The sequence below is a fragment of the Vulpes vulpes genome, chromosome X (genome assembly GCF_048418805.1).
Source record: "Vulpes vulpes isolate BD-2025 chromosome X, VulVul3, whole genome shotgun sequence".
NCBI classification, from domain to species: domain Eukaryota; kingdom Metazoa; phylum Chordata; class Mammalia; order Carnivora; family Canidae; genus Vulpes; species Vulpes vulpes.
In genome coordinates this window covers 90,021,542-90,039,929 of record NC_132796.1, presented here as the reverse complement: position 1 = coordinate 90,039,929, position 18,388 = coordinate 90,021,542, and the positions used below count along the sequence as shown (strand labels likewise).

Here is an 18,388-nt window from a genome sequence, read left to right as displayed (position 1 = left end):
TCATTGGATACTTCCATGTTCGAAAATGGTCCCTGGCTACACTGCTGGAGAAAAAATACCTCGATCTCCTTTCATTTACACTGCCATAACCACTCTGTTAAAACAGAAAAGGCACAGAATAGCAGTATTCAATCTTTCTGTTAGGTGTGGTTGATGTTCATCAATGCTTGCCTTTCTCTGAACCACCAAATCCAGCTTAAAATCATAATGCCAACTTCTCCGTGCAATTTCTGTCACATTGGAGGTAATGCCTGATTACGACTTATGTTCTCTTTGTTTCTTTTTCCTGTATAATAATGTTTTCAGGCCCTTACTACTTCATGCTGGAATTTCCTTAGTAACTTCCTAACAAATGCCAGCATATTCATTCTCTCCCATCTCCAGAATCCTGAAAGTATGCAGATGCCCATCAAGAACAAATGGATAAATTGCAGCATATTCACATAATGGAATGCTAAATAGCTAAAAGAATGAAGAAACTACAAATAAAAACAAAAATATAGATGATGCTTAGAAACATAATATTAAGTAAAAGAAGCCAGAGTCCATATTGAATGATTTCATTCGAATGAAGTACAAAAACGGGCAAAAAGAAACGGTTGTTCCATGTCAAGACAACAGATTCCACTTTTTTGGTTTTAAATATTTCATTTTTAAGTAATCTCTACAGCCAACATGGGACTTGAACCCACAACCCTGAGATTCAGAGTCCCATGCTCTACCCAGTGAGCCAGCCTAGTTTCTACTCTAAATATACAAAGCAGGCAATGGCATTGTAAGAACCAAACAAGAATTTCTATCACATTCTGTAAAGTTGCTCCCACCGACGGTGGTAAGAATAGAGGCTACAAGGCAAGTGGATCCGAGAGATGAACTTTATTGCAAGCACCCTCGGGCGAGGTTCCACGACTCACGCGGGAGAAGAGAAAGAGAGTGTGAGTCGTGGAAGTCGCGCTGGGAGGGAGTTGGCAGGGTCCTTTTATCGGGTTGAGGCATGACATAGGCTTGTGTCCATATTAGGTAAGGTATGGAGGTCATGGGGTGGAGAAGCCCGTGATGGACAGTTCCCAGTTGGGAAGTTCCTGGGTGGAAAACTTCAGTTTCTTTTTTTTTTTTTTAATATTTTTTTTTAATTTTTATTTATTTATGATAGTCACAGAGAGAGAGAGAGAGAGAGAGAGAGAGAGAGAGAGAGGCAGAGACACAGGCAGAGGGAGAAGCAGGCTCCATGCACCGGGAGCCCGACGTGGGATTCGATCCCGGGTCTCCAGGATGGCGCCCTGGGCCAAAGGCAAGCGCCAAACCACTGCGCCACCCAGGGATCCCAAAACTTCAGTTTCCTGGTGGTGACCTGGAGGCCGCAGTGAAGGTGGCGGGGAAGTCCGCCATCTTGGATAGGGTTGGCGGGGGTGATCCGCCATCTTGGAACCCTGTTTCCCAGCCAGCCCACCACATTCTTTCTTCTTCGTGCTACTTCCACATGTTTGTTTGTTTGTTTGTTTTTTAGGATTTTATTTATTTATTTATTCCTGAGAGAGAGAGAGACAGAGACACTGGCAGGGGGAGAAGCAGGCTCCATGCAGGGAGCCCGATGTGGGACTCGATCCCAGGTCTCCAGGATCACGCCCCGGGCTGAAGGCGGCGCTAAACCGCTGAGCCACCCGGGCTGCCCTCCTTCCACATGTTAACCAATGTTTGTATTAAAAATGATCATAGAGAAAGAAAGGAAAACATAGGGCACACCATAGTTTCTTTTCAAAACTTACTCATCAGGAAGCTAATAGTCGACCGTCTTGATAGAATATGTATATATCAAGAAATAAAATAAAAAGTAGTTGAGTTAGTTCTGTCCAAGTGTTCAGTGTTCTAGTAAGAGTGAAATACATATGCATGCATCAGCAATAAAATATCAACTGTGTAATTTTGATGATACTGCATAAATACTTGTCTATTCGCTTGAATGGGATCGAACAATGCAAAGCTAAGTGGTAAAATCCATGCTAATGGGTTAAAATTTTCATTGATCTTTACTTAGATGGTGTTAAATAGCAAATAAAAACACTGTGATGAGATGGAGAGGGATAGAAACAAACACAGAGACTTACAGACAAGGAACAAAAAAAAGGGAACAGTGTTATGATATAGTACTTTGTAAAGGCACTTATTTCTTGTATTTTGAACAAGAGTTCCAAAATTTTAAATTTGTACTGGATCCCTAAAAATAAGCAGAGAATCTTCATCTGTAAAGCAATCCCTGCGGATGACCCACAGAAATAGTGCAAGTTATAAGTAAACTCCCTCCTTCCCTTTCTTTATTCCAAAACGCAAAATGTCTCCTTCCACAAACCAGACCACTGCAAAGACACCATTGATCACAAGTAGGTCATATAGATTGTGAATGTAGCAGCTTATTCTCCCTTTTGATAAAATTTTCAAGAGCTACGTACACTGCTATAATGAATAAACTTAGTGAATAATAATTTCCTTCATGGGAAAATATACAAAATTGAAGAATACATTCCTTTTTTTTTTTTAAGAATACATTCCTTTTAATATATCTATGGTACTGGTATGTACAAATTACCAGAGTAGAGATAAAAGATTTAGCTTCCCCCTCTAACAGGCAAAACTCATAAATTATCACAGGAGAAAAAAAAAAGTTAAAAATAGTTTTTACTGGAGATATAAAGTTTTTTTTTTTTTGAGACATAAAGTATTAAAGAATGGGTAGGACTGGGAAGATGCCAGGCAGAGTCTACTGGGCTTCTTCTACCATAGTTGTCAACTGACTTGTTCCATTACCCATAAAAGCAAGCCTGAGGAGAGAGCAATACAAAAGAAACCGAGTTTGTACTTCCTACACACATTGCTTCCTAGAGAAACTATAGACTATTAAAGGTAGAGAGCAACCACCATCATATAATTCATGCTTCTGATTTTAGACGGAGTAATGATGGTTTATGAAGGGAAATAACTAAAAATGGACTTGTCCTTAAGGGTCTTGTTCCCTAATTCTCCATCAGAATATCTGAATTCATTCCATAAAAATCTTTCCATAGGTGCCTAGCTGACTCAGTAAGTTGAGCATACAGCTCCTAATCCTGGGGTCCTGGATTCCAGTACCACACTGGGAATAGAGTTTACTTAAACACACACACACACACACACACACACACACACACACAATCTTTCCAGGTACTTAAAAATCTCAGTTATGGGGAGCTCCTTGACAGGTGTATTTATTTCCTTTTTTAATATTGCCTTTGCATATTAAATCAAAATCTGTATTTGCTGGGACGCCTGAGTGGCTCAGTGGTTGAGTGCCTGCCTTTGGCTAAGGGCGTGATCCCGGATTTCCGGGTTCGAGTCCCACATCGGGCTCCCGGCATGGAGCCTGCTTCTCCTTCTGCCTGTGTCTTTGCCTTTCTCTCTGTGTGTCTCAAATGAATAGGTAAAATCTTTTAAAAAAAAAAAAAAATCTTTATTTGCTGTACCTTCTATCAGTTGGTCCTAGCTTTTAGAACTTGAGACCACTTACCAAAAGTTACATGTTGAAATTAACCTATCATTTGCTAACTGAATCTTCCTGTTCTCTAGACCTAACATCCCCAATTATTCCTGAATGCCAAACCTAAAATCATATAAACTCATCACTGAGAAATAAATAATGAGAATTCAATTCTCTTAATTTCTTTTATTGTTCTCATTGATTCCATCCCATGACGTTAAATCTCCATGGTTAGAAATGTGCCATCAACTAGAATTTGCCTAATCAAGAAAACTTAGTTTTCCACCTAAACAGAAACTATGTAAAAGCACCTATAAAACTTGAATGAGACAAACCACTACCCATCCCTACTTCCCATCCCTGCATCTCATTGAAATCATATACCAAAAACCAGGTATCACCAAAGACTTCCTGGGACACTAAGCTTTTCTTAGGATGCTACTTAACTTATCTGAACAACTCAGTACCTGCATCATTTTGTATCAAGATAGACATAATAGGATAAAAGAAACCCAAGCTAACTCCAAATGACTCATCATAAGATAAAGGGATGTGGAGCCTAGAAAATCGAGAAGTTGGTGCTAAACAGGAGAAAGGATCAAAGGGAAGGCTGACTGCATCAATTGGCTAGTGTAGTACCCCATGCTGTCTGAATATGTCAAGGCTTAAAATCATTAACTCCTTCTATTATATATTCATTATCATAACAGGCAACATTGGTAAAGCACTATATATTAGGCATCTTACTTGCAAAGTAACATCAAAATTCCTCACAAATTCCCTCTAACAGGATTGATGTTTTCCTCATTTTACTGATGAGTAAACTAAAGCTCACAAAGATTAACTTGCTCAAGGGCATACCCCCAGTAAAGTGACACTGCCAATATTTATGTGTTTCCAGAGTCCAGGATTTTACCATCCCCTAGAAAGACTGACTATCTGAACCATAGGGAGGGGAATGAAGGTAAATAATGCGCACTCTGAAAGGAAACTGGCAGAATAAGGAGGCAATCCTGGATTCTGATTCCACAACACATCAGTATCAGGCCTTCAGGAACAAAGTAGGAAGAAAATGAGAGCACAGGAAGTCCTGTAGAACAAGACTGAAGCAATGACGTCAGTAAGAAGGCAAAGGGAAGGGGCACCTCTGTGGCACAGTCAGTTAGGCATCTGCCTTCAGGTGAGGTCATGATCCCATGGTCCTAGGATGGAGCCCTGCATCTGGCTCCCTGCTCAGCAGAGGATCTGCTTCTCCCTTGCCCTCTAGCTGCCTCTCCCCCTGCTTATGCTCTCTTGCTGTCTCTGTCAAATAAATTTTAAAAATCTTAAAAGAAAAGAAGACAAAAGTAGGCATGAAGCTGTCTGTGATACCTGGAGCAGGGAAAAAGATTCTTACTATTTCCTTTGCTGGTTTTATCCTAGAACAGTGCCTGGCACATAGTACTTGCTATGTAGCACAAAGTAGGCCTCCTTGTTGGATGAATGAATGATAATCACGTACTTCCAACTCGTGAATATTTCAAAGCAATGTAAGGGATGAAATAGCTCAGACCCAAGGAATGATTTGATGGACAAAACTAATTCCAGGAAAAAAAAAAAAAACAACTAATTCCAGGAATGCCCCCTTGAGAATAGTAATAAAATGCTAGGCACAACTTATATAAGGTGTTATCGGAGACTAGATCTTTTCACAACGAAGCACTTCCAAGTTGCCGTGAGAAGGTTTAGATTTATTTACTTTTCTCTGTTCCTTTTTAAGGATGAATGCCTTTATCAACTGTGAAATATGAGTAACCACAAATCCAATGATATCACATCACACTCAATGGAAACAATAAGCCTGCACAGCTCAAGCAAAGCTTACATGTGCATAATTCCTCCTTGATTTCTTAGAACTCAGCAAAGAATATTTTCTGACGTCAGTATACTAGGTCCAAATGATATGTAGAGAAAATGATACTACTTGAAATAAACAGCACACTATTTGAGGAAATAGGAACTTTATTTTATTCTATTTCTTTAGCAGAAACTTTAATTTACCACCATGATTCTCCACATTCGCACTAATTTCTAAGAGTTAATGATTGGAACTGGGATGCCTTGTCATTTATTTTCATTCACTTCTCAGAGATGTTTTTATTTTATTATTTTATTTTTTTAAAGATTTTATTTATTTATTCATGACAGACACAGAGAGAGAGAGAGAGGCAGAGACACAGGCAGAGGGAGAATCAGGCTCCATGCAGGGAGCCTGATGTGGGACTCGATCCCAGGTCTCCAGGATCAGGCCCTGGGCAGAAGGCGGCGCTAAACTGCTGAGCCACCGGAGCTGCCCCTCAGAGATGTTTTTAACAGATAATAAATAATGTAGTGCCAGGATGACTGTTACATTATCATACACAAATACCATAAAATATCAATTAATTGGAATCCAACCAACAGACCTTTCAACTAACTGCTTCCCCTCTGTGTTCACATTTTAGTAGAAGGATTATTGTTAAAAGATACAATCCGGTCAGATGTTTATTAAACACAGCAGCAGCAACAAGCCAAAGACCAGGAAAAGCCCTCAGGTCAGTACAGATTCAGATTGAGACCAATCTCCTGCTTGTAAATTCAGCAGTGCTGAATTTCAGTTTTGCTTTCCCTGGTCTCAGTTACCCTTCTTCTGACGGTCAGGACAACAGTAGCCTAACATAATGTCACAATGTCTGAGTCACAATGCCCATGTCAATCACCTCACTTCAGCACATCACATAGGCATTTTATTATTCCACAGCCACACTACTATAAAATATTTTGAAAGAGACTAACCACAGTCACATAATTTTTGTTAGATAATAGATAATAGATTTTGTTAGATAATTTTGTTATATAACATAATATTCTTATAGTTGTTATATTTCACTATTATTGATAATCCCCTATTATATCTAATTTATAAATTAAATTTTACAATGGATATGTATGTATAGAAAAAACATAGTATATATGTCTCTGGCTCTATCTGTAGTTTAAAGGATACACTGACTGTCTTGGACTATACCCCTCAAGACTAAGAGGGGCCCACTATACTGGACCATGGTCCCTGATTTCCACCATGATAATCCAGAAGGCCTAGGACTGGGCTTTGAGTTAGAAAATTACAGGAGACAATTAGAATCCCTGTGTCCTGGAATTATGGGACAAGAAAAGCCAAACATTTCAACTTAGAGAACAATCTCAGGTTTTACTACATTTGACGAACAGGCAGAATGAGATGCAAAACCCACTATTTCTGTGAGGAAGGATTGTTAGAGCAGTGAAAAGTAACGAAATCCCAAGACTCAATGAAGCATAAGGCCAAACAGGCAGTTGGCACAGTGGAGATCCTAAAGCAAATATACTGTGTAGCAGAACAACTGGGTTTCAAGAAGTAAAAAAATTCAGTCACAAAGGGAGCTGATTTTACAGATTCATTCATCAAGAAATATATTATATATTTGCATCTATCTATGCAAAGCAAAAACTCAAGGGAAATAAGACAGGATCCCAGTGTTCATAAATAGAGGTTTTAGGGCCAGTATATAAAAGGATTCACATCACACTTTTACTACATACTTCTAGTGATGGTTAATTTTGGTTCCATCTGGTTGGGCAATATACTCATCTACTCGACTAACCTAGGTGTTACTCTGCAGCTCTTTTGTAGGTGTAATTAATATTTACAATCTACTGACTTTAAGTGGCACATATTATCACTGACAACATAGCTGGGTTGTAACCAATCATTTAAAGTACTTAAGAGCCAAAACTGAGGTTTCCCAAAGAGGAAGAAATTCTGTCCTCAAGACTAAAGTATCAACTCCTGCCTGACGGTCAACCTTGCCGGTCTATTCTACATATTTCAGACTTGTCGTCCCCCCCTCCAATCTAATGAAACAATTCCTTAAAAGATAATTAATGAATTCATTGGTATCCATATCACTTATTGGGTCTGTTTTAAGGCAAATACTGAATGATACACAATATTTATGTGACCTTAGGCAACTTATTCACCCACACTGAGCCTCAGTTGCCTCCTGTATAAAGTGGGGTAATAGCAACCTCATAGAGGTGATGAGAATACTAAAATAACGGTCAAATACCTTGTACACCCTCTTCCATGCAGTGTCAATAAATGCTGTTTTTCTTATTCTTGAGATAAAGCCAAGAGCAAAGTTTTCACCCTATGCTTGTTCTGACTTTGGACAACTTACTAATCCATCCAGGTATTTCAAAGGAAGAATGATTTATTCTACATATGTGAAAAACCTTAGAATGCTTTGGGAAATGGCCCAAATAGAAATGGAGACTAAAAATTTGTTGTATGTGATACATGAAGCAGAAGGCAAACACAGGTATAAGGATGGAGGACCCAGGTATTAGGAGAGAAGATGCTGGGAAAGAACAGGAGAAAAAAAGAACAAACATCCTACATATTCTTGAATGTCACATACCAAAAACTTAAGAAAATAATTAACCTACCTAATGTCACATATACACATGTGCATCCACAAGCATATGTACACTTACATATTCCAAACACATTAAAGCCTTAAAAGTTAAAAAGAAAACAAATCAACAATGAAAAGTCTAGTAAAATACTAGAAATAAAATTTTTATGAGCTTGAGATAAAGGTTTGAGATGTTGTTTTAAAATAATTCACACAAAAAAATGCCTAAGGTTAGAAAAGCGATTAATTTGATTATACCAAAATATAAAAATGGTATGGAAAAAATTACCCAAAGTTAAAAGCAAGTAACTGACTGGGAGAAAATATTTGCAACATGTTAAAGCAACCAAGAATAATCAAAAGACTTCAACAAATCCGTAACATAAAAGACAACCCAGAAGAAAAGTAGGCAAATAATTTGCACAAGGCAAATTACAGAAACACAAATGATGAAAAAAAGATGTGAAGAAGTAGTCAGTCCACTAACTACTTATCAGTGAGATAAGCTATTACTTATCACGTTTTATTTGCAAAAATTAAAAACATTGCTCTTACTGAGGTTTGATTCAGATGTAGAGAAAAATGCCACAAAGAGTTTTGAAGGGTAATTTGATTATATGTAGTTGTTAAGATTGCTTGTACCCAAAGACACGGTAAGTTTAATCGTCTCCATTTTCCCGGCAGAAATACTTGCACCTATACACACAGGACCATATAATGAATTGTTCATGTTAGCCCCTTTTCTTACTAGTGATAATTTTGAAATGACCTAAATATCCATCAGTAAGATAATAGCTAAGAATAATACTAATTATGAGATCGTGCATGCAGGCGTACACTGGCACCTACACACAAACACACGATAGGAACATACATAATATATGAATATGAAAATGCCTGATGAAATTTAAGAAGGATTAAAAAACAAACTCATAGTAGTAGTTCCTCATAAGAAGAAAGAGTGGACAGTAATAGGGATAGGAGTTCAATGCCTGAGTTTAAAAAAAAGAAGAATGTAATTAAGATATTACTTAAAATTAGAGGGAAAAGAAACCCTGAAGTTCTGGAATGAGAAGGCATAAAATGCTGAGGAATTATCCCTGGCATGAAATAATTCTCTTTATTCACATCCACCAACTATGTGGCCGTATACATCTACAATGTCTTGCACCAGGCCACAAATCCCTCCAACATGGACAACTTATTCCTGGGGTTCACAGGCTCTAAACTTTATCCAAAACTGAAACTGGCCTTAGATAAGACCTATTGGAAATCAAAGTCCATCCAAAATTGCCAAAGTGTCCAAAGTCCTCCATGTTCTAATGGGTTGCACGGCAGAAAGCCAAAACAAAGAGAAAAAGGTCAAGAGACGCATATTTAGAGAGCTCACACTTCGCTGCTAGTGACACTGTGCCCATCTGGCTTTTCTTCAGCTCTTTCAATAGGGACTTTCCCATTTGAGATTTAAATTTGTGAATAGCAAAATGTCCTGCCTGCCCATCAGTGAGTTAGCTAGAATCTGCTTCTCAGTTACCGAAGTGCAAATACACATAGCTTATTTTTTTTAAATTTTTTTAAAGATTGTATTAATTTATTCATGAGAGACAGCGGCAGGGGGGAGAGAGAGAGAGGGAGGGAGGGAGAGAAACAGGCAGAGGGAGAAGCAGGCTCGATGCAGGGAGCCAGATGCGGGACTCGGACTCGATCCCGTGACCCTGGGATCACACCCTGAGCCAAAGGCAGATGCGCAACCACTGGGCCACCCAGGCGTCCCATAACTTTTTTTTTTTTTAATGGAGTGATCTCTGAGGTTTTGCTCCTGAATTCTGGCACATGGTTAGGCGTTTGTGCACATGCACGCATCCTGTGCTGCCTCTAAAGTAAGGAAGCCCTAACAATGGTAAAATGACTAGAACTTGATTAATAAAATAAACAATTACATTTAATGCAGGTTGCATTTTGCAAGAAATGAATCAGTTCTTGGTTATACAAGGCAAGTAAACTACAACAATGCTACAAAGTGTCAGAGAAGGTCATGGAGGAGATGGTACCACAAATTAATCCAAGAGCTGCACCAAGCAAGCTGGCTCCTCAAGGCTTCCTCTGTCCTTGGAATGTCTACTCAGGTCACTGTTGCCAAAGGGAGAGCCATGTTCAAGGACCTAACCTTGAGAGAATAAGGTGTTGAGAACAACATGGACTGAATGGGCGATGACGGAACAAATTATTGTTCCGAGCAAGAGGAAAATGAAATGAATCCCACCATGGCCTCTATATAAACTACTGAGATTCTGGTTTGGTGGATCTGGTGATCTACTTGACTTTCAGCCACCCAAGACAAGACACCTACGTTAAATTTCCTTGCTTATTAAACCTGCCACCTACCAATGTGGAATGGACTGCTTCCCTCTCTGGTTTCTCACTGTGCTCCACACACATAGGGGCTGGTTGCATTTATTATCACCAGCGGAAGCTTGTAAACCAACACAATACTAGAGTATTTATATATGCCTCATATCTTTACTACTAGATTACAAAGTATAAATGTCACAGAAATGATTTTTTAAAGGTACCAATTCTGAGCACTCACTGTGTCAGGCAACCACTTTACATACATTATTGCATTTACATTGTACTCCTTATAGTAGTATAAAGCAAGTATTATTTAGCCATTTTCTAGATGGAGGAAGTGATGCTCACAGAGTTTAAGCAAATTGCTCTCAAGGTCACAATATCTAGAAGCAGAAGAGCCAGGGTTTGAATGTGGGTTTGCTACATTTCAAAGACAGCACTGGATGCACACATTAGGACAACCTTTTATATATTAAATGGAAAAATTAGACCTGGGAGATTGACAGAGTGACCCAACAGGATTTTGCTTGGTATCAGGGACTATATGTCATTCATCTTTATTTTTTTTTTGAAAGAGAACCTTTTATTACTTTTATGTACAGAAAATTCAACAGCATCCACTCAGCCCAGCTTGGTGGCCAATTTTTTAGCCTTTGCTTTTTCCTCCTTGGCGATGCGAGCCACTAACTTCGAACCCAGGACATTGCCTCCCCAGTGGCGGCAGACCTCATCATATCTGTCATTGTAATTGGTCCTGATGGCTTCGACCAGCTTAGCCAGAGCTCCCTTGTCTTCCGAGTTTATCTGTGTGAAGGTGACAGTGGTGCAGGTCTGCCTGTGGACCAGACGCCCCAGCCTGGCCTTCCCCTTGATAATGCAGTAGGGAACCCCCATCTTACAACTCAGGGCAGGCAGGAAGACAACCAGCTCAATGGGATCCACATCATGGGCTCTCACTAACAGCTGAGCCTTCTTGTTTTCCACCAAGGTGGTGACAGTGTTAACCCCAGCTCGAAGGACAGGTAGCCACTTAGTGGAGACATGGCCTTTGCCCTCAGCTTTCTTCTTGGCCTGGGCCAACAGCCTCTGCTTCTTCTCTTGCTTGGCCTCTGGTTTGTACTTGTGGGCCAGCTTAAGCAGCTGCATAGCTCTTTGGTGGTCCCAGGCCTAGGTGCACTGGTTAATGGCAGGAGGCACTTTGAGATGTTTATACAGAATGGCCCTCTGCCGCTGCAGCGGATGTAGCATGGCCACTTGACAAAGGGGGTGCGGTCCCTCTTGGGCTGGATGTCCTGTCCGATGCCAAAGTTCTTAGGCCTTTTCTCGAACAGGGGATTGACCACCTTCTTGGCCTCCTGCTTCTTCACCACGACAAGGGCCAGGGCCACCTTCTTCTTCTTCGCCTTCTTCCCTTTCGGGATCTTGGCTTGCTGGAGGAGAGAGGCGTCATTCATCTTTATATTTCCCACCATACACTGCATCATTACTTGCACATAGGAGGGGCTAAAAAAAATGTTCCAGATAAAAAAATAAATGTACATCTAAACTTAGAGGAAAATGAAATGAAAGGCTTTCAATATGCTATTCCACACTGAAATAACCCGTTTTCTAATTCTAATTCATTCTCAATGTACCATAACTTCCTAAAGGACAATACTCGAAGCATAATAGTAGTTTAGATCTCATCACTTACCAGAAGCAGGATGAACCCAAAACAAAACTGTTAGATTAAAATGAAATCAATTAATGGGTTTGGCATTTTATGAAACCAAAATGAAAATCCGGCCTTTCCCATTGTTTAGATTTTGTTTTGAAAATTATAGCTAACTAAAAAAAAAAAGAAAAAAGAAAATTATAGCTAACTTTAAATATTAAACCATATCTTTTCTTTCCTCTGAAAATCTTTCAATGTCCTTTGGCCAAGAGCCATAAAGTCATGGAGAAAAATATGTGTGGCATATAAAAAGAGAAATATAATCAGATAAATCTCCTAGGTGGGAAGTAAAATGATTCAGCCACTTTGGAAAACAGTTTGGCAGTTTAGTATAAAAAACATATACTTGCAGGGTACCTGGGTAGCTCAGTGTGTTAAGCATCTGCCTTCGGCTCAGGTCATGATCTCAGGATCCTGGGATGGAGACCTCCATCAGGCTTCCTGCTCAGCAAGGAGCCTGCTTCTTTCTCTCCCCACCCCCCCTTCACCCTGTTCTTTCTCTTTCTCCCTCCCTCTGCCCCTCCCCTCCACTCCCCAGTGCTCCCCTTCATTCCCAAATACATAATTAAAACTATATATATATATATATATATATATATATATATATATATACTTTTCATATTGCTCACAGACTATACTCCTAGGCATTTTTTAAAATTTTCTTTATTTCAGAGAGAGAGAGAGCTAGAGAGAACATTAGCAGAAGGAGGGGCAGAGGCAGAGGGAGAAGCTGACTGCCTGCTGAGCAGGCAGCAGGACTCAGGACTCCAGGACCCTCAGATCATGACTTGAACTTAAGGCAGACACATAAGCAACTGAGCTACTCAGGCACTCCACTCCCAGGTATTTCAATAAATGAAACTTACGTTCTCTCAGAAATATGCAAGTGAGTATAGAGGATTTATTCTTCATCATCAAAACCCGGGGGAAAAAAAAAAACAATTGACCTATCAGCTAATGTATAAATAAATTGTAGTGCATGGTATAATGCCATCTCAGTGTTTACTTCGCAATTAAAAGGAATGGACCGCAGATATGTAACAACAAGGTTGAATGTCAAATTCATTATGGTAACTGAGAAAGGCCAATGAAAAAGGTGACATGTTGTATGATTCCATTTACATGGCTTTCTGGAAAAGGGGGAAAAATAGGTGAGGAAAACAGATCAGTCAGAGGCAGGGAGGTAGGACTGAATACAAAAGGTATGGGAGATCTTTATTTGGTTGGTATACACTTATCAAAACTCTCAAAACTGTGCACTAAATAGGAAGAGTTGTACTGAAGGCAATTTCTACCTTACTTGTTTTTTAATTAAATAAAAGCATCACCTAAAACACTTGTAACTATTTGCATTTCTGTATTTCATTTTATTTTCAAGAGTAGGAGCTGCAGCTACAAATTTAGGTAGTGCAAAAGATAATAATTAAATATTGTAATCATTTATAAAACAAGTGTAATCATTTAAAATAACAATATAATAAATTGTGATGATTAAAACTCTCCAAAGACAGTGAAGAAATCAATGCAAGGAAAACACATGGGTAGTGAAATTAAGATTAAACTTGAGGGGAGGGATCCCTGGGTGGCGCAGGGGTTTGGCGCCTGCCTTTGGCCCAGGGCGCGATCCTGGAGACCCGGGATCAAATCCCACGTCGGGCTCCCGGTGCATGGAGCCTGCTTCTCCCTCTGCCTGTGTCTCTGCCTCTCTCTCTCTCTCTCTCTCTGTGTGTGTGACTATCATAAATAAATAAAAAATTAAAAAAAAAAAACTTGAGGGGAGGTTAATTAAAAAACACACGTCATTAGGTCCTTTCGCATTCACTAAGTGATGGTCACAAATTTAGTCCAGGGTTTCCGAGCAAGAGAGACAAATAAAGCGAACCACTGAGTTACATGATTGCTCTTGCTCGCTGAAGAAACAACAATACAACTGCTTAAGAATAGAAAGATAAGCATTATATGCTCCCCCCTCAAAGGGAAGAAAATAGCAAAAGGACAGTGGGAAGACTAAGATAAGACAATCTGGAGAAAGAAAAATGTATCGGAGTTAATAAATTAAGCTGCTGACTGTACACACAGGAAAAATACAACAACTAAAAATAAAATATTATACCAGCAAAAATGCAAACACAGGTATACCATACTCTATCTCAACCCAGGGTCCTGGCTCTTACTCTACTCCCTGCCCCTGGCCTTCTGAGAATGCTCCTCCCTCAACCCTTTAGCCCAGGGGCTCTTCTCTTCTGCAGGTCTCACCTTAAAAGCAGCCTCCCCAGAGAGGCCTTAGCTAAGGACTCCCCAATCTAAACTAGACCACCCGACTCCCATGACCAAGCACTTTTTATTACACCTGTTTTATTTCCTTCATAGCAGTTATGACAATATTTATTTGCTTAACGCTTTTAGGTCTCTCTCATGGATTAGACTACAAGCTCTATAAATAAGGATAAAGACTTTTCATGTAGCATTTTTACTGCTTAATGCTTAGTGTCCACATCAGTGCTTAAGTGGACACTAAGTGCTCAACAAAAGTAGATTAAAATACACTTTTTAATTAGCATGAAAAGAAAAATTAAATTCTACGGAGTATTTTCAAATAAATTTGGCACTATCTTAAAAAAAATACAATGAATTGTAATTCAAACACAATAAAAATCAGTACCACAAGAAAAAGAGAAGGCATATACTCCAACAATAGAAAAATAAATTTCTGAAGACAAATTTCTGAAGTCACCTGGAACTGATGGATTCAGTAGAAATTCATTCAATCCTTTATGGAGTACATATTCTTTTCTTTTGAATGGCATTTAAACATAGAAAAAAGTGCGCTGGGGTGCCTGGTTGGCTCAGAAGTTTAATATCTGCCTTCTGCTCAGGTCATGATGGGATGGAGACCCAATATGACTCGCTGGCTCAGCGGAGAGCCTGCTTCTCCCTCTCCCTCTGCTTGTGCACTCTCTCTCTCTGTGTCTCAAATAAATAAATGAAATCTTTCAAAAGAAAAGAAAAAGGTGTGCCACCTAGGTCATGGTATAAAGTGAATATGGTTTCATTCCAAAAAGTCAAAAGGAAAATATCAAAAACGGGAGTTCTAGGCTGATCTCACTTCTGAAAAAACGCTGTGCATTTGTATATACATTTGTAAGACATTCATATGTATTGCATTATTGAAAGTATACGTGTGCCCGTGTGTTCCCCTGTGTGTGTGCATGTGCGTTTGTGTGTACAGCCTGAATAAAATCTTAGTATTTTAAGAAATGGAACACCAGAACATAATTTTTTAATGTATCAACTATGACTTATTTATTGCATCAATACAGGCTAGAATAATGTGTTAATTGGAAAATATTTTTAAATTATTGTTTCAATAGATGCCAAGAAATACGGATAGCATTCAACATTTTCTTGATTAATAAAATAAATGTTTTCATCTCTAAAATGAAAAGGGGACATTTAAAAAAATAGCAACAAAAATATAGTTAATGGAGAACTATGACTGGAATTAGCCTAAAATCAAATGCAGGAAAAAAGAGAACTCTACAAAAGCTAGTTCTATTTGTATTCAATGCCACTCTCTTTTAATGGAATAGTGACTATGGTTATCTGAAGTTGGGGGGGTGGAGGGTGAAGGAGAATTGAAGGTATATTTAGGAAAGAAAGACTCTAAAAATCATTTTTTATGACATGAATATATACTCAGAAAATCCAAAGAAGTCAACCAAAAAATTACCAGAGGTAATAAATGAGTTCATCAGAGTTGTGGAGTGAAGCAATCCACAAAAATAAATTAAATGCTTCCCTATACACTAATAATAGGGAAAACACAATGTATAACTCAAAGAAATGAGATAGCATTCACAACAGTTATTAGAAACATTAAATGCCTTTGCATTAATTTTGTGACACAAAAGAAAATTGAGACCCTAAATGAGTAAAAAAATGGAAAATTTAAATATATGTTGAAATATACCTTTCTTATTGTTAGATTGAATAAAGATGAGCATATACAAACCTACATAGTTGTCAAAATTATGTGATCTTTCAACTAAATGAGGAACAGAGTAGCCAGAAATAGCTTCAAATTATCAGTATAAGAACTAAAATTAATGTAAAGAATGTAAGTAATGTGGTCATGAAAAATAGATTCTTTAATGAATGTTGGGCCATCTGGTTATGTATATGGTAAAATAAAAAACAGACCCAGGCCTTACAATACATGTTTGCAACAAATTTCAGATACTAGTCAAGCTTTCATTACTGCATATGTTGTTAAATTATAAAATTAAAGTATATGTGAAAACTTGAAATTAATGGCCAGGAGGAGTAAGACAGAACAAACTAGTGTCAGGTGAAAAAAAGGCACTCACTACACTGGGTAGACCTGCAGCTGAAGGCAATGAGGAAGAAATCCTGCCAGGCAGGCCAATGCCTTGAGAACTTGGGGATATCGGATGGCACTCCAGGTAAAGCATTAGGGAAGGCTGGGGCAAGGATAAGCTACTGGTGATCTGGTGGACAGGTCCAGAAGAGAAATGTGGGAACACCTGGGTGGCTCAGTTGGTTGAAAGTCTGCCTTTGGCTCAGGGCGTGATCCCAGGGTCCTGGGATCCTGTCCTGTATAAGGCTCCAGGTGGGAAGCCTGCTTCTCCCTCTGCCTTATCTCTGCCTCTCTCTGTGTTTCTCATGAATAAATAAATAAAATCTTGGAGGTAAAAAAAAAAAAAAAAGAAGAAGAGAAATGTGAGTGACAATGGAGTCAGGCATCATGTCCTGAATTCTGGAAGCAGGTTCTGTAACCCCCATTGCTAGTCTGGGACTTAGAATCAGAAGCCAAATTCCTGAAAGACAGAAGAGGGAAATGCGAAGTCCCAGTCCTAGAAAACTCAGAATACTAGGTAGATTGTCAAAGCACAGAACTGCTGTGCAAGGTACAAGCGTAAAAATGGGAATGAAGCAGAAACTAAGTTAGTAGAAAACGGATTTATTCAGTTCAGGCTTAGCATACCAGCGGAGGTTGATTCCAACTGTGAGGATTTAAAGAGCTTGGGGATAGTGAACCAGGTAGCTCACTATGAAATGGCTTTTGATTCCAGGTGTGGGAAAGGAGATCTATTTCTGACATTTAAGAAATAGGATACACCATTAAATACCAGATAAATGTATTCAAATGCCTTAAAAATAAAAAGGCTGTTTAACGCCGGGACACCTGTACCCCGATGTTTCTAGCAGCAATGTCCACAATAGCCAAACTGTGGAAGGAGCCTCGGTGTCCATCGAAAGATGAATGGATAAAGATGTGGTCTATATATACAATGGAATATTACTCAGCCGTTAGAAACGACAAATACCCACCATTTGCTTCAACGTGGATGGAACTGGAGGGTATTACGCTGAGTGAAGTAAGTCAATCGGACAAGGACAAACATTGTATGTTCTCATTCATTTGGGGAATATAAATAATAGGGAAAGGGAATATAAGGGAAGGGAGAAGAAATGTGTGGGAAATATCAGGAAGGGAGACAGAACATAAAGACTCCTAACTCTGGGAAACGAACTAGGGGTGGTGGAAGGGGAGGAGGGCGGGGGTGGGGGTGAATGGGTGACGGGCACTGAGGGGGGCACTTGACGGGATGAGCACTGGGTGTTATTCTGTATGTTGGTAAATTTAACACCAATAAAAAATAAATTTGTTATTAACAAAAGGCTGTTTAAGCTAGAAAATGTAATAAAGTGAACATCAAAAGAAAGCATCATAATGGAAAAAATTCATGAGAAAAATGTAACTGATAAAGGCTCACTATCCAACTTGAATTAAAAAAAAATCAATGCACATATATCAAGCTACTACATAGATTCTACTTGATAAGTTAACAAAAAAGATAAACAGGCAGTTTATGTAAAAAGAAATTGAAATAGGATATCATCATGTGGAAAAGGATAAAGTCTCAATAGCAATTAAATGAATACAAATTAAAACTACTTAAAAGTTCCACTGCTCATCTATTAAACTAACATAAACACACATAGTTTATAAAGTCAGCTGCTAACGGGAATTTGGGGAAATGGGTGTGCTTATACTTTGCTGTTGGCTGTGTAAATTGATTCAGTTTTGAAGGAGGGTAATTTGCCTATATGTGAAAAGAATAAAGAAACCATTCATAATTTTTCTCCTAATAATTCCATCATAGGGAATATACCCCCAAGGAAATAACCAAAGGGAAAAACAGATTTATACTATGATTCTCATGGCAGTGCTCTGCACAACTATAAAAATTAGGAAAGAGTCCAAATGGCCTTTATAACTAATAATGGTAACAAACAGGTTTTTTAATAGGCTTT

General features: G+C 38.8%; 1 long non-coding RNA gene and 1 pseudogene across 1 annotated transcript in view; both read right to left on the bottom strand.

The window, feature by feature from the left end:
* LOC140596200 (uncharacterized) overlaps positions 1–18,388 on the bottom strand; it is a 623,902-nt gene that overhangs the window by 343,407 nt on the left and 262,107 nt on the right. The gene's annotated exons all lie outside the window — the stretch shown is intronic.
* LOC112934439 (large ribosomal subunit protein eL8 pseudogene) lies at positions 10,937–11,823 on the bottom strand (annotated as a pseudogene).